Source organism: Procambarus clarkii, chromosome 9 (assembly GCF_040958095.1).
Source record: "Procambarus clarkii isolate CNS0578487 chromosome 9, FALCON_Pclarkii_2.0, whole genome shotgun sequence".
In the NCBI taxonomy this organism is placed as follows: Eukaryota; Metazoa; Arthropoda; class Malacostraca; order Decapoda; family Cambaridae; genus Procambarus; species Procambarus clarkii.
In genome coordinates, this window is record NC_091158.1 from 35,383,995 (window position 1) to 35,401,776 (window position 17,782).

Sequence of the window (17,782 nt, forward strand, 5' to 3'; positions counted from 1 at the left end):
GCTAACTATCTCCTGGGTACCAACTCTGCTAGGTGAAGAGGTACATTCGGTGATAGGAAACGTTCCCAACCATTTCTGTCCCGCCCGGGACTCGAACCCGAAATTCTAGATTGTGAGTCGAGAACGAACAAGACTGTTCGTATACCGAAACCATAAAACAATACAGACAAATTAAAATAATCTTCATCTCCTTCATAAATGCATTTCACCCTAACAGAAAAGGCGCACCATTTTATCAACGTTTCACACAACTAATGACTCGTCTGGAAGCTGCTGGCATAATTACCTACTGGACTGCAGACGTGATGGCCAGGCGGGTAAGGGAGGACAGGAAGGCTGCAATGATCAACGCTACAACCATCCTGGGAAACGCAAACCAGGTAAATCTCCAACACATGATCAATACATACTTAAAATATTACTCAGTTGCAGAATTTTGTTATGCTTGTCCGTTATGGTGTACGTCTTTGTTACGAGCGAGACCCTACAGGAGTTTTATGGTAGTCAATATTATTGGTTTCCAGGATGAAGGAGAGGAAGTGGTGCTGAGCCTCAACCATCTGCAGGGAGCCTTCTACATGTTGCTGGTGGGCTCCTGCGTCGCCTTCCTCACCCTGCTGGGGGAGAACCTCGCCCACTGCTGCTCCTCGCCTCAGTAACACCTTCCTCACCCTGCTGGGGGAGAACTTCGCCCACTGCTGCTCCTCGCCTCAGTAACACCTTCCTCACCCTGCTGGAAGAGAACCTCGCCCACTGCTGCTCCTCGATAAAAGCCTAACGTGTCAGAATATACTCTGGCTTCCTGTCCCCCGACTCAGTGAATTAAAAATTACAATCTATTTGTCTATCCATTCACCATACCCTCTATTATCCATCAGTCAACCTAGACCATTACCTCGGCCAAATTGGGAGAGGCTCTAGCTCCACACATGCGGTCTCCATCTATGAACAGACAGACAGACATTCTCTCTTATGGAATAGATTGTAAAAAAATAACATATCAAACAAATTATTTCATAAACTAGAAACCGCATTAAAATATCAGTATCTTTCATGACCTGCCAATATTAAATTGCATTTGTGAAAATAACGCCGTTTACGTACAGTTAAGAAGACAAGAAGATAAAGTATGATTTTCGTGATGAGAAAACAATCAGCCAGAATGAATATATAGCTCTTGGAGGAAATGCAAAGAAGGATGGAAGGAACTATAAACTGCTACTTGGACTTCGGGGGGTCAAATTCTTTCCCTGCAAGATGTCAGGCTGCAGGAAGTCCAGCCATAAACTCATTCATAATATTCCAGCATTGTTAATGGACTCTCAAGCTTTAGGTACCTCTTCGTCACCAGTCCATACTTGTCTGTTCCAATTCCTTATATTGTGGTAGTGGAGTCCATACCTATCCAGTGGGTGGTAGTGGACCCCCATACACATCGTGTGATCAGTTATGAACCCTATATGGACCATATAGAATTTCCCAATACCCTTCACACAAGAAGGGTATGGGGAAGTGTACCCCATACCCTTCCTGTGGGCAGTATTGGACCCCCATACCCATGCTGTGGGTGGCAGTGGACCCCATACCCATCTAGTCAGCAGTGTTGCCAGATCCAAATTGCTAAAAGTAGCGAGCTGACGGTCAAAAAGTAGCGAATTTGTAATAGGAGTATCCCAATTTTTAGTTTAATGACTGATACAGGTTTCAAAGTAATATATTTTGATATAACTCGAACTCGAACCCATACTCCCAGAAGCAACGCAACTGGTAAGTACAAGACGCCTTAATCCACTTGACCATCACGACCGGACAAAATGAGGTGATAGCCTAAGCTATTTGAACCACCCCACCGCCGGCACTCGGATAGTAATCTTGGGCATAGCATTTTACCAAATCACCTCATTCTTTGGGGCACACGTGAGGAACACAAATGCGAACAAGCCTGAATGGTCCCCAGGACAATATGCAACTGAAAACTCACACCCCAGAAGTGACTCGAACCCATACTCCCAGAAGCAACGCAACTGGTATGTACAAGACGCCTTAATCCACTTGACCATCACGACCGGACAAAATGAGGTGATAGCCTAAGCTATTTGAACCACCCCACCGCCGGCACTCGGATAGTAATCTTGGGCATAGCATTTTACCAAATCACCTCATTCTTTGGGGCACACGTGAGGAACACAAATGCGAACAAGCCTGAATGGTCCCCAGGACAATATGCAACTGAAAACTGACACCCCAGAAGTGACTCGAACCCATACTCCCAGAAGCAACGCAACTGTTATGTACAAGACGCCTTAATCCACTTGACCATCACGACCGGACAAAATGAGGTGATAGCCTAAGCTATTTGAACCACCCCACCGCCGGCACTCGGATAGTAATCTTGGGCATAGCATTTTACCAAATCACCTCATTCTTTGGGGCACACGTGAGGAACACAAATGCGAACAAGCCTGAATGGTCCCCAGGACAATATGCAACTGAAAACTCACACCCCAGAAGTGACTCGAACCCATACTCCCAGAAGCAACGCAACTGGTATGTACAAGACGCCTAAGCTATTTGAGCCAAATAGCTTAACCAAATGAGTACTTCCCTAGTTGTACTCATCTAGTTGTACTTGTGGCGGTTGAGCTCTGGCTCTTTGGTCCTGCCTCTCAACTGTCAATCGACTGGTGTACAGATTCCTGAGCCTATTGGGCTCCTTCAAATCTACATTTGAAACTGTGTATAGAGTCAGCCTCCACCACATCACTAATTAATGCATTCCATTTGTTAACTCCTCTGTCACTGAAAAATTCTTTTAATGTCTCTGTACAAGAATTCCATGTACAAGTTTGAGAGCAATGGAGATAAATTTACCTTTAATAATGAATATTATTTACAGACTTTTGGAATGGCAATGGGGAATCCTTTATCGCCATTGCTGTACATGGAATTCTTCGAAAAGAAATTTCTTTCAAAAATAACCTCTGGAATTATTCCATGGTTTAGATATTTTGTGTATATGGACTTCAGACGTAAACACAGACGAATTTGTAGCCAAACTTAATGATCAAGTCACCTCTATAAAATTTATTATGGAGACTGAAATTGATAAATGTTTGCCATTCCTAGATGTTCTTATTCATAGGGAAGATTTTTCACTAAAGTTTAGTGTCTACAGAAAACCTACGAATAACTTATCTTATGTTCATTATTTTTTAGGGCATAGATACAATGTGAAAAAGTCAATTTTTTCTTCAATGTACCTAAGAGCTCTTCGAGTTGTGAGTCCAGAATTCTTAGACGAAGTGTTTAAGAATATTGATTCGATTGGTCTCAATGTTACGAACCCGGATCCAGCGTCCGAGCCCGGAGCAGTGACAACCCCTTGTATAGTGTTAATACCCCTCCCCCTGTGTAACCTTTTTATATATTATTTATTGGTGGCGGACATTATATTATATTAAGTTCTTAACTTTCTTTCCCTTCACCCTTTAAGTTACTTGCGTCACGGATCGCATCCCTTGAAAGCCTCTACTGGCTTGGGGTTGGATACAACTTCCTCTAACACCAGAGTAAGAACCCCGTTGCGTCCCGAGAGGGCCGTAACACTCAAGCTTTGTTATCCACTGAGTTTTTTGGAAGTTTGCCGTAGCAAAGCACGTCGTACATATTATAATAATATATGCAGTGAAAGAATTCGCCCAAAGAATGTGTTGTGTTTACCATATTTCTCTGGGTTTGAGAATATTGTCAATGCCTTGAAACTTTTTAATATACATGTATTGTTTAGCTACGAAAATACTGTTGGTAAGCTATTAGTTAGGAACAGCCCTCGTAGTAATAATTGTCATTTATAAAATACCTTGTAAAGACTATAATAAGTTCTATGTTGGGCAAACATCTAAAGATTTGAAATATAGAATTTCGCAACATAAATACTCTGTAAGACATGGCCAATTGTCTAATGCTTTGTTTGTTCATCTGTCAGAAGATGCTCACCAAATTGACTGGGAGATGGCTTCTTCAATAACGAATTTTAAAAGCACATATAACAGAACCATAATTGAATCTGCTTTGATACAGATTACAAAAGAAAGTAATTTGAACATTAGCAGTGGTTTATATAACTTGGATCCATTTTTGATAGATCAATTAGAGGGCGATTTGAGTAGGATCATTGGAACACATTTGTCTCACTAATTCATTGTAAATATTTACTATCTTATGCTATTATAATCCATATGTGGCCTGTTAGTGGGTATGGATAGGAACTGCATCGTATGGGCCAATAGGCCTTCAGCATTTCTTGTGCGGCTCATGTTTGTGTCCACCTAATTCCCATTCATTTGTTATTGTACCTCACCTCACTCCACCATTCTCTCCTGCCTATTTATGTCCAATACTTGAATTGTAAAATCACTCCCTCTGAAGATGTATTAATATACGAAAGTACTTAAGGAAATTCCTGTTTCAATTTTCCTCCGTGGTCTGACATTCATATTTTTAATCACGTGTTTATTTTCGTGATTTACACACACACACACACACACATATATATATTATACATATTACATCCAGCGCTCGACCTCACAGACGCATTCATAAATTTTATCATTCTGTTCATTCAAAACAGGAATGTTCTCATATATAAATTAATATTATAATATATTAACATATTGTTCATATATAGGCTTAAGTTAGGTTAGGTGTTTAGGTTCTGTTGGCGATTATTTCTATTTGTAGTCCGTGGGTGAAGCATTTACAGCGTTGTGGTTCAAACAAAATTCGTCAGTGAAGCACTTGTTCCGGAAGTGTTTGAACGAATTCAGTTGTGAGTCGTGTGTAAACAGTTTTTCATTCACAAACAGGGGGTTTGGCGGGAGTATGGAATCACTTTTGGGTCTTTGTTTGGAGGGACGGGCTGCACAACTGTTGACTTACGAATACTTCTGGAACAAGTGCTTTGCTAACGAGTTTTCTTCGAACTACAACGCTGTAAATGCTTCACCCACGTGCAACAAACACAAATAATCGCCAACAGAATCTAAACACCTAACAAAACCTACCCTAACCAGTGCCTAAATATGCAAAATATAATAATATTAATTTATACATGAGAATTTCTGTTTTGAATGAACAGAATGTTAAAATTGATGAATACGTCTTTGGGGTCGACCGTTGAATAGAATGGGATTAGCTACTGGCCCGCCAGGGAGTGAGGAGGTGGCCACTTGTGCTCCAGTCGTTGCCCGGCGTGTGTGGTGATTAGCTAGCTGCAGGTGGAGTGGAGTGTGTACCCTAGAGCCGGGGTCTCGGCCGGCATGATGGCGTTGTCATTGCAAAATGTTTAGCGTGTGGATTCTGCTGGTATGAAGTTTATGGCGGTGGTGGACTGGCCTCTCATTGAGGTGGCTTTACTGGACGTCCTTAGTGTGGACTGTTACGAACCTTGCCTCCTGTAAGGTTCTTGAACCTTACAGTAGGTCATGTCCAATTAATAATAGGACACAACAGTTTATAATAGGAACTAACCTCCACAGGAGGTAAGGTTCGTAATATACAGAATGCAAAAATTTACCAGCTGACATGGCAGTCAATTCTCAGCTTACAAGAGAAAGGTGGTGCTGTATTTAAGTTTTGTGTTGGCGTCTGCTGTATCTTAGCACACACAAAATGGATTTCGTAGCACAACAAATTGTCGACAATCCTAGTGTTGAGGGTTTGAAAGCGGCAAAAAAGTCTATCCTAGTGGCTGTTGGCAAGAGCTATGAACTATTATTGCACAGAGGAATGGTGAAGACGGAACTGCTAAGAGAGATGATGATGCAGCACTGAGTAGATGAGCAAATTCTCCCACCGGAAATGTTAGAGCAGTCCCCGTCCACCAGTGGTGCAAATGATGTAACTACAGGAAAGGTGGAGACTCAGATGCAGTGGCAGGCAGAATTGGAACTAAAGAGGTTTCAGTTGGAGGCAGAGCAAGCTTAGAAGAGGCTAGAGGCAGAGCAAGCTCAGAAGAGGCTAGAGGCAGGGCAAGCTCAGATGAGGCCAGAGGCAGAGCAAGCTCAAGAGCAGAAGAAAATAGAACTAGCAATAAATAGGTTAGAAATGGAGAAAGCTCAGAAAAAAATTAGTCAGTGATTAGGCTAGCAGAATTGAGAATTAGATCAGAAAATACCAGTGTTGTTGACTTAGTAACACCTGGGCAGTTAAAGGTTAACAAAAATGTTAAGTTTCCTCTATTCTGTGAGACAGACCCAGACCAGTTCTTCACTCATTTTGAAAAGTTGGCTCAGAGTATGGAATGGTCTGAAACACAATGGGTATCTCTTCTGCAAGGTCAGTTGGTGGGAAAGGCACAGGGGATATTTGCCGCTATGCCTTTGAGTGACAGTTTTGACTATGACAAGGTAAAGGCAGCCATCCTTACTGCTCATCAACTGGTTCCTGAGGCTTATAGGCAGAAGTTTAGACAACTGAGACGAGACCCAGGTCAATCTTTTGTGGAATTTGCATGAGAGAAATATGATGTGTGTAATAAATAGTTAGATTAGGAAAAAAATAGGGCTCTAAACTCTTCAAATTGTTATCTTCGTAGAAGAATTTTTATCTTGCATACCTTCTAATGTGGCTTTATATTTGGCAGAGAAATTACCCAGAGATATTTATGAGTTGGCTAAACTAGCAGATGAATATGAATTGATTCATAAAGTACCTTTTAAAAATAAAATTCAATCAAATAGACAAGGATCTAGTCAAGCACTAAACTCCTCCGTCAGATTTGGGTCCCACATGTACCCAACAGCAGGTCAAGGAAACACTTTTTCAAAGGTGCCAGGTGGTAAAGAGAGTAATGTGAAACCCACAGAGGATCAGACCAGTAATTAACCTCACTCAGAGTTGAAACATTGTTCCTACTGCCATAAAAAAGTCATGTTGTAAAAAGTTGTTGGCTTCTTCACACAGAAAAGAGGCCTATGGCACTCACAGTGTGTGAGGGGAGGAAAACCAAATGTGTAGCAAAAATAATGGGGAGAAAAGCACTTGCTTTAAATCATTTTGGGGAGTTTATAGCAAACGGGAAATTACAGTGAGAATATTAAAATTTTGAGGGATACAGGAGCATCCCAATGTTTACTTTTAGAGAATGTTATACAATATATACAGTCTACAGAGACTGGGGAGGTAATATTTATCACTGGATATTTCCAGACTGTACCCTTGAAGGAAGTAAACCTTGAGTGTGCTTTTAATAAAGACAAACGTTTGGTAGGTGTTAGTCCTAAATTACCAGTTGCTGGCATTGATTTAATTGTGGCGAATGATCTTGCTGGTAATCGAGTTAAAACGTGATGACCACCCAATAATGGTAACTAAGCCAGAGGTTATTAGAACACGGACAGATCCTGAGGACAAGGTAATGTACCCAGCATGTGCCGTGACCCAGTCAAAATCAGTCTCAAATATCACAAACTTCCAATAATGTAAGCCAGGAGACAAAATTAGAGGTTAACAAATCAAATAGTGAAGTGGATCTTTGTCACACATTTATGGCCAAGCTGGAAGAGGCAGATGGAAACAGGATGGGGAGCACTTCCACCAAACCACCTAGGTAAAAGGGTAGGGAAGCATGTAGTCCAGTTACCACATCTGGCTTTTCAGACTAGAGATTAAATTTTATTTGTCAGCAAAGAACTGATCCTACGTTGACTGACTTGCATAATAAGGCAGTAACTGAACTAGAGGCAGAAACGGAGGCTATGACTTATTGCTACACTAAAGAGGTGTTGATGCAGAAGTGGAGACCTAGGAGCTCACCTGTGTCACACACTTGGGAGGTAGTTAATCAAGTAGTCCTACCGAGGGGTTATAGAGAAAACGGGCTAAGTGTAGCCCATGATTCACCAATAGGCGGTCATCAGGGTATTGCAAAAACATATAATAAAATATGCAAGTATTTTACCTGACCTGGATTAAGGAAAGATGTCATCCAGTATTGTAATGAATGTCCAGTATGTATAAAAACTGGCAAACCAAATCAGGTAATACCAAAAGCTCTGTTACATCCAATTGCAGTGGCTGAGGAACCCTTTACCAATATTATCATTGATGTAGTAGGTTCATTGCCTAGAACCAAGAGTGGTAATTTGTATATCATCACCTTAATGAGTCAGACTACACGCTTTCCCGAGGCATTCTCTGTGAGAAATGCTACAACGAAAGTGGTAGTAAGGCACATAATGAAATTTATTATTTTTTTGGTTTACCAAAAGTATTACAGACAGATAATGGAGCCAATTTCACTTCCGAAGGTTTTCAGCAGATTTGTGGGGAGTTTGACATCCTCCATAAGACATCCACTACTTACCATATTGATGGAGTCCAACCTGAGCTGCCGTGGGGTGAGGACGTGTCGGCTGACCCCTCCGGTAGTTTGGGGTGTTTGCCATTTTCGTCGGCAGGGGGTATGGGTGTCTCTACCCTCCCTGCTGTCCCTGGCTGGTGTTGACGTGACGCCTTTGCGATGAGCGGCCATCTTCCCCCTGTTGTGAGGGTGAACTCCGTGGGTTTGGAATTTACTTGCCGTGCAGGATATCCTCTCATGCAGCAGGTCATGTGTGACGTGCTCCATGTCCCGGTCTTGGAGATCTACGGGGTTGAGCTGGTGACTGCTCGCCGGGTGATTATCAAGTTTGTGGGCGAGGCGGCATACCATGACTTTCTCCGGCGGTATGAGAGACGTACCTTGAAGTTGCTGGATGGCACTGGATCTGTGGCCATTTCAGATCGGAGCGATGCCGTGACGTATGTGAGTGTCCATGGCGCCCCCATGGAGTTTCCTGAGTTCATCCTCCGGCGTTTCTTCCAGAGATTTGGCTCCGTCGTCAGTGTGAGGATGCACAAGCTATCTTCTGGGAAATATATGGGAGTGAAGACGAACATTTGTACCCTCGGGATGCGCCTGAGGTCGGACATTCCATCCTCTGTCCGACTTTTAGGGTACTACATGCGGGTGTATTATGCCCGGCAACCCCGTTTCTGGTGTGGCAAGTTGAGGCATCAGGCTGCCGGATGCACTGCAGATCTAGTTGCTCTGGTCAACTTGTTCCGGGAAGAGGATTTCCCGCCGCTCCCTCTGGAGGAGGTCACCGGAGAGGAGGTGAGCGTCCAGTTAGCGGATGTGGCTCCCCCATGCGTCGCCAGACGTTCCTCCGGTTGTTGCAGACCCTCCTCCGGGTCTTGCAGTGCCGTCGGATGGTCTACATGCTCCTGTCACTGTCTCCGCTGCTCCTGAGGGCCTTCTTGGTGATCACTGTGAAGCGTCGCCGTCTTCTCCCTCGTCTTCGGCTGCTGCGCCTGGCCCTGTGTCCTCGCCTTGGATCCCGGCTGTGCTGGGTGCTGGGGTGGCTACAAAGCCTCCTGCTGTGTGTGGCTCGGTTCCTACTGTAGTGGAGGCTGCTGCCGTTCTGCGTCGGGCGTCGGTTCGTCTGGCTGGTGGTGCCCAGGTTTCTGGGTCCGCTTCCGGTTCTGACGATATCCGGCCAGAGCCCAAACGTTCCCGGCGTTCGTCTTCTGCCTGGGCCGATGTTGGGGAATTCAGTGACTGTGGGTCTTCAAGTATTGCCGGTGTGGATCCGGGTGTGTCGTTGTCTCCACGGTTGGTGGTGGCGGAGGTCCACTACCTGCTGATGCCCGTATCACGGGGATGCCTTCTGTTCCTTCTCAGCCAGGGGACTCTCCGCAGTGGGGAGTGGTGGTTTCCGCTGCCCGGGATGGTGTGGATGCTGGTGCTGGGCGTAGCCTGGTAGTGACCTTACGGAAGGATGCGCGCCACCCGCGTTCTCTGCAGTTGTCTGGTGGTGTGCCCATGGCCGCTGGTGCTCCTGTGGTGGTACCCTATGTCCGGCCCGTTCCTGTGAGGACGCGCATTGGGGACCTGGGGGACGTGTTGCCGGCGTCTGTGATGCCACCGGGTTACTGGGTTGGGATTGCCGAGTTGTTGATGTCTGAAGAGCTGGCGGACTTTTATGGTGGGGGGGGGTTCCCATGATGTGGGGGAGAGTGGCGGTTACTCAACTCAGACGTGATACTATCTGGGTCCCCTGTTTGCAGATGTTTGTTGCCGGGGTTCCGGATGCGATGGCGTCCCCAGTGCATGGACACGACCCTTATCAGTGGTTGCACTGGGAGGTGTTCCGTTTACGGTTCCCGTGGAGTTCCACCTGAGCAGCCGTAGGGTGAAGACGTGTCGTCTGAACACTCCGGCAGTTTGGGGAGGTTGCAGTTTTCGCCGGCAGGGGGGTGTGGGGGTCTCTTACCCTCCCTGTCCAGTGTTGTTGCCAGCCTGGCTGCGTCCTGACGTGGCCGTTTTGACATGGGGGGCCTGGCCATTCATCCTGTGTTGCGGGTAAATTCCGTGGGCCTGGAATTCTCGTGTAAGGCTGGTTATCTGTCCATTGAGTTAGTTATGTGCGACATGCTTCGTGTCCCGGTGGAAGCTGTGTATGGCATTGAGCTTGTTACGGCCCACCGGGTGATTGTCAAGTTCGTGGGGGAGGAGGAGTATCGGGACTTCCTCCGGCGGAACGAGGGGCGTTCATTGCATTTGCCGGATGGCGCCGGCTTCGTTACGATCTCGGACCGAAGTGGTGCCCTGACATATGTCAGTGTGCACGGTGCGCCCCTGGAGTTCCCTGAAGACCTTCTCCGGCGCTTCTTCGGGAGGTATGGTGTAGTCATCAGTGTGCGGGTGAACAAGCTGTCCTCGGGGAAGTATGCTGGGAAGCAGACGAACGTCCGTACATTAGGTATGCGACTGCGGTCGGATATCCCATCTTCTGTCCGGCTGCTGGGCTACTACGTTCGGGTGTATTATGCCCGTCAGCCCCGTACTTGTTTCCGGTGTGGCCAGTTGGGGCATCAGGCTGCCGGGTGCTCTGAGGCCCCTGCTGCACCCGTTAACTTATTCCGGGAGGAGGATTTCCCGCCGCTCCCTCAGGGCGTGGATTCCGGGGATGAAGAGGAGCAGGTCCCAGTCGCTGCTGATGCGGACCCTCCTGCGTCACCCGACATGCCCCCGGTGCCCCGGTGCTTGTTGTCCCTCAGCCGAGTGCGTCTGCGTCTTCCTCGACTCCTGCTGCTGCGCCTGGTCCTGCACCCTCGCCAGGTGTTCTGGCTGTGTTGGGTGTTGGGGGGGCTGCGGAGCATCCTGTTGTGTGCGGCCCGGTTCCCCATGTGGTTGAGGCTGCTGCAGTACTGCGACGGGCGTTGGTTCGCCCGGTTCATGAGGGCCGTGGTTCTGGGTCCGCCTCCGGCTGTCAGGATGTGCGGCCAGTGCCCAAGCGTTCTAGGCGCTCTTCTACTGCTTGGGCTGATATGGAGGACTACGACGCGGGTGGAGCTTCGGGAGATGGTGTGGCGATTCCGGGTGCTTCGTGCTCTACGACGCTGGTGGTGGCTGATGTCCATGTGTCAGCTGTTGACGATGATTGTGCGTCTAATTTACCTCCTGTTCTTTCTCCTGCAGAAGGTTCTCCGCAGTGGGAGGTGGTTGCTCCTACAGGCGTGGATGGTGTGGATCCTGGTGCGAGCCGAGGCATCAAGCTGGTGCTGAAAAAGGATGCCAAGCGTGGGGGGTCCCAGCAGGTACAACGTTCGGTGGTTGACGAGGGGCCCTGTGAGGCAGCTGAGGAGGCTCCCAGTGTGCTGCCCATTGCCCGGCCTCATGGGAAGGTGCCTCTCCCTCTCATCTTTGCCTCCGGAGTGGCGATTGATGCTGACCATCCGTTGAATTTTGAAATTGTTGAACGTGTGCGTCCTGATCCGTGGTGCCCTTCTACCATCTGGATTCGTCGGGCTAAGTGTTTTATTGTAGGTGTGCCAGAGTTAATGCCCGATCCTCGTACGCTCAATAGTGACCATGTTTCGGAGGACATTATGTTACTTTGGGAGGCGTACTGTATTCGCTTCCCGGCGGAAGAGTGGCCGGACCAAGTATGAGATCTTTTCGTAGTCTGTGTGCTTGCTGTGTGTTTGGTGTGGTGTTGTGAGGTTTTGTTGTATTTTTCTTTTGTTTTCTTGTGTTTTTGATGTCGGCCCTTCAGGCCGGTGTTTTGTGACTTTGTATGGTTGTGTATTGATTTGTTTGTTTCTTGATGTACTTTGTTGTTGCATTCTTGGTCCTTCAGGCTAGTTGTTGTGTTTATGCCTGATTTGTTTTCAGGTGTGCGTGTTTATTGTTATTGTTTATTTGGGCCTCGCCTTTTGTTTACGGGGCGGATGGCTTGGTGTGTGTTTTTTTATTAATGTATTGATTTTATGTTGCTTTACCTGTTGTACGTGTTTGGACAGTCTTGTGTTTGCACTGTTCTGTTTCCTGCTATGCCTCTTGTTGTATGTTTTGTTTTTCTGGAGGTGTTTTGTACTGTGATTGCTGGATTGCCATTGTATTCTGTTTTGTGCTTTGATGTATGCTGTATTTTTCATGTTTTTCTTGTGTATGTGTTTTGTTGTGCTATGCTGTCGGCCCATCTGGCCGGTGGTCTATTGTTTTCCTTTATGTATTCTGTATTTTTATTGTATTTAATTTGCATGCTCTGCATGTAAAAAAAAAAAAAAAAAAAAAAATGTACGGTTCCCGCGGGTCATGTTCCCGGGGGATATGTCCGCTGATTTCTTGTTTATTTGATTCCTGTAGTGCTGTGTGCCCTTCTGGCTGTTTTGTTTGCCTTATTGTAGTTTGTGCCCGTGCCTCTCCCTTTGTTTGTTGTGAGGCAGTTGGTTTGGTGTGAGTGTTTTTATTCCTGTATTGTTTTTGTTTTGTACCTTTGCCCTGGTGTTTTATTAATGATTTACATGTTGTAATTGTTTTTTTAATTTGATTTTGTTTTTCTTATGGCTTGTTGTATATTGTGATTTTCTTGTGTTATATTTCATGTTGTACCTCTTGATGTGCTTTGTTGTCGGTCCTTCCAGCCGGTGATGCTGTTTGTTTTGTTTTATAATGTTACTATGCTTGCTTGTTTGAACTTGTTTTCTATTTTGTGTCTTGATGTATGCTGTGTTTCTCATGCATTTCTCGTGTTTTGTAAATTGTACTGTGCCGTCGGTCCTTCTGGCTGGTGGTTTCTTGTTTTATTTTGTTTTGTTTTCTGTGTTTGCTTGCTTTTATTGTATTTAACTTGCATGCTTTCATGTAAAAAAAATAAAAAAAAAACTGATCATCCTGAGAGGCAAGGTGCTTTGGATAGGATGCATCAAACCCTTAAACAAATTGTGAGAACCAGTTGCATGGAAACTGTCAGAGACCGGGATGATGGTCTTCCGCTGATGCTCATGACACTGAGGGATACTAATCAGGAGTCCCTGGGGTGTTCACCAAATTCACTAGTTTTTGGGCATAATGTGAGAAGTCCACTAACCATCTTATGAGATAAGGTGGTCGGAAGTCCCAAAAGTGTTGTGCAGGTAAATTATGTTTATAAATTACAAGACAAGTTAAACAAAAACAGGGCTAAAGCCTTCATTCATCTTGAGGAAGCTCAAGGCAAAATGAAGGCACAATACAATAAAAAGACAAACCAACGACATTTTGGAGGCAGGTGATAAAGTGGTGGTACTAATGGCCCGACAGTGACTAACATTGTTGCATAGGTTCCAAGGTCCCTATACAGTGATAAAGAAACTCAATCCAACAATTTTGTAATCCAGACACCTGATCTCAAGAGAAAGGAAATAGTAGTGCATGTGAATAGGATGAAACTAACGCAGAAGGGAACTATCAATACCAACCAGGTGATTAGTGTAACCCATGTGGACGAGAATAGTGGGAGAATGTGATTTTGATAATGTATCTAATGCTCATGTACCTTATTTTAGCAATAGGGAGTGTTGACTAATATCCGGATGTTTGTGGAACAATTGTCATCAAAACAGAAGCAGGACTTGGAGCAGTTGGTGACTTCTCATTCAGACATTTGTGGCAATATTCCAACCAAGACTTCAGTTATTCACCATGACATCTAGATGAGAGATAACCAACCACTCAAGTAACACCCATATAGAGTCAACCCTGCAAAGCTGAATCTCATCCAGAAAGAAGTTGACTACATGCTTCAATATGGATTGGTGAGACCAAGCAGCAGCAGTTGGAGTAGTCCTTGTATTTTAGTTCCAAAGAATGATGGAACTCACAGGTTGGTCATTGACTACCGTAAGATAAATGTAATGACTGTAGATGATAATTTTCCAATACCAACCCCCCTCCCCGCTCAGCTCGTTGTTGCCGTGAGGGGGGCTTAGTGGGCGGCTGCCGGAGTGTGATGCTCCTTGGGACAGTCCTCTGTCCTTTTCTAGCCTTGTGCTCCTGCTGCCGTCCTCTCCAATTCTGCTGGGCACCTTTTCCTTTTCCTTCTGTTTCGTTTTTCTCCCCCCTCTTCTCCTATCTGCTTGCCGTTTCCTGCCGACCTTTTGCTTGTTCTGGTTCTTCCCTTGGACTTCTTCTACTTTGACGCCCGGGTGCTTGACGAGGCATACTCTTGCACCCGTAGAACTGTAGTACCCGACGTCGAGAGCGAGGGGAACCTTTTATTGTCAATCTCCCTTTCGTCACTGAACCCGATCTCGACGGACTGTCGGTTCTTAAGGTGGCGTTTGTGGGGCGTATACTCACGACGCACCCCTAGGAGGCCCCGGCATGATCGGCGATAGCTTCTTGTTGGGTGTCCTGCCTCTAATTGTGGCTCCATGGTGGGTGTGGGGGCACATTCGTGAATGAATATTCCTTTTCGTAATGATGATAACCCCTGTTTCGACTGTTTCTGCTTTACCTTCTCAGGCTCGTGGGGTGGGCGACCAAGCCCCCGAGTTGGTCCGTGTTGGAAGACCAGGCTCTGTAGCCTCCGCTGCATTGGGACCCAACCTTGCTCCTCCTTTGGCCTCTCTGACTCCTTCCCCTGGCTCCCCTCCCTCCTCTGTGGTTGGGTCGAGCCCCAAGCCCCCAGTGGTGACTACCTCGTCCCCTGGTGCGGCTCCATCTCTAGTTGTAACTACTGCGCCTTTTAACCCCTCTCTCTCTGGGGGTTCTCACCGCCGACCTCGTCACGGCTGCCATCGCTCGATTCCTTCCAGTTCTGCTACCTATCAAGCCTTGATTGGTCCCGCTTCGTGGGCCAATGTTACAAACCCGGATCCAGCGTCCGAGCACGGAGCAGTGACGACCGCGCCATCTGTGGGTCAGCTCCCGAAACCCCCTCCAAACGGACGAAGACACCTGGTGAGGACGACTTGTACTGGCCACAACGGCCAGTTTCCAGTCCTGTGCAGCTCACAACACAGCCGCTCCTGACCTCTGGTGAGGTGGTGCTCCGACGACAGCGCCATCTATGGAGTGGATACGTCAGGCGTTTGTGTCTGAGCCTGTAAGTGAGGTGTTTTTGTGTGTACCTGTTATTGATGACATGTCTGCTTACAGAGTCGACCTGGGACTGCTGTAAGGGATGTTGAGTCAGTCTACCCAAGGCAGCCGTCTCCATACGTTGTGCTTTGCTGCAGCAGCTGTGAAGTCGTCTCCCGGAAGAACACTGTGGTGTTACCCTGCCTGTGAAGCGGCAGTGAAGGGTTGTCGTACCCGGGACCGACTGCTGGACACGATTAACCACTGGGGTATTGAGGACAGGAGAGTGATTTGTGGTATCACACGAGGCTCCTGACTAGGGCGCTACCCTAGTATCGCTCGTGGAGTGGCCTGACCAGCATTGCTGATCCGGAACCTGCCAGCAGACCTGCTGGACTTGTGGTTGACAGCCTCCACGGCGGTGCCCCCAGTGGAACTGTGTTTTGGCTGGCCTGTGGCCAGGGTAGACTCAGCTTGTCAAAAGGATTCGTCGAAGAGACCACGAAAGCACCGAGGACTCGGCACCGAGAGTTTGGATCCAGAGTCTTCAGGAGAAGACGATAGTGTATATAATTCCCTTGTGCAGTGTTAATACCCCTCCCCCTATGTAACTTTTATATATTATTTATTGGTGACGGAAACAATTATAATCTTAAGTTCTTAACTTTATTTCCCTTCCCCTTTAAGTTACTTGCGTCACGGATCTCATCCCTTGAAAGCCACTACTGGCTTGGGGCCGGATACAACTTCCTCTAACGACATCAGAGTACGAATCCAGTTGCGACCCGAGAGGGCCGTAACATAATTGGCATCCCCCAGCGGGATCTGTCCCCTTGTTAAGTATGTTTGACAGGGGTGGTGAAGTGGCGTAATCCCTGTAAATAACTCCCCCTGTGTGTGACGATTGTGACGTTATACGTCCTGTGCAGTTCTCAAGAGTGACTAAGTGCGATATTGTGCAGTGCGGTGCTCGCTGTGATTAAGCGATTAAGTGCAATATTGTGTAGTGCGGTGCTCGGCGTGGTTCAGTGCAATATTGTAGAGCGAAGTGTTCGCCGGGATTCAGTGCAATATTGTGTAGTGCGGTGCCCGAAGTAATTACGTGCAATATTGGCGAGCGAAGTGCCAGGTGCGATAAAGTGCAATATTGGCGTAGCACAGTGTTCGGTGCGTTAAGTGCTAACGTGAAAGCGGTGTGTTAAGTGTTAGTTGAGTGTTCCATCTGTGACAATGGCAGAAAAAGCTACCATCGATGATCTGGACGATGTTCAGGCTTTTCTGAACAGAGAGGACTGTCTTGCCAGATTAAAATATCTGAGAAAACCAGAGCTTGTACTAGTGAGCGCCTACCTGGAGATCAAGATCCGTGCCAGTGATTCCCGTGTAGAGATCTTGTCCAAGGTTCACCGGCACTTGAAGGCAGAGGAGAAACAGGAAGGCGAGCCTCCTAGTATAAAGGAAGGTGAGGAAATAGCTTCCACGGAAAAGGAAGATAAGGGCAGTGACATTGACAATGATGCAGGTGAGCTTAATATTAGCTTTCTTACAGTCAAAATGCGTGCCTTAGAGATAAATCGCGAGATAGAGTGGAAGAAGTTAGAATTAGAACGAGAATTAAAAGATAAAGAAGTGGAGATGAAAAATAAAGAAATGGAGATGAAAGAAAAGGAATTGGCGATGAGGCGTCTAGAATTAGAAGAGAAACGAGAAAGAGAAGAGCGAGAAAGGGAAGAGAAACAGCGAGAGAGAGAAGAAAAAGAAAGAGAGAGACAACATGAGCTAGAAGTATTACGGTTAGGTGGTCGGAGGCCAACGACGGAAGCCAGTAGTTTCGATCCGGTAAGGAACATCAAAATGGTTCCGAAGGTCAACGAGAAGGAAGTTTCTAAGTTCTTCGCAGCCTTCGAGAAAGTCGCTGCCTCTTTGGAGTGGCCAAGGGAGAATTGGGCCATCATGATACAGTCAGTCTTAACTGGGAAGGCCCAAATCGCCTACTCCACGTTATCCCTTGACGACTCCGGCGATTACGACAAGGTGAAGAAAGTGGTGCTCATGGCTTACCAATTGGTACCCGAGGCTTACAGGCAGAAGTTCAGAAACCTGAAGAAGACCTCAGAGCACACTTTCACCGAATTCGCCACTGTTAAGGAGCGACTTTTTCAGGAGTGGTGTGCCTCTCGGAAGGTGGAGACCAAAGAAGACCTCGAGCAGCTTATACTGCTAGAGGACTTCAAGGATTGTTTGTCTGGAGACCTGAAGACGTACTTAGAGGAACAGCAGGTAGAGACCTTGAGTGCGGCAGCCACCATGGCTGAGGAATACATCCTGACGCATTGGCCTTCTGCTAAGTACGTCCCAAGGCATTACCAACGCCGGTTTGACAAAACTCAG

The 17,782-nt window shown here is 46.6% G+C and overlaps 1 long non-coding RNA gene across 1 annotated transcript; it reads left to right on the forward strand.

Moving 5' to 3' along the window:
* Positions 1–221: 221 nt before the first annotated feature.
* Positions 222–839, forward strand: LOC138362734 (uncharacterized). Its single transcript, XR_011227916.1, has 2 exons — positions 222–380; positions 525–839. It is a non-coding gene; the product is annotated as an uncharacterized lncRNA (long non-coding RNA).
* Positions 840–17,782: the final 16,943 nt, after the last annotated feature.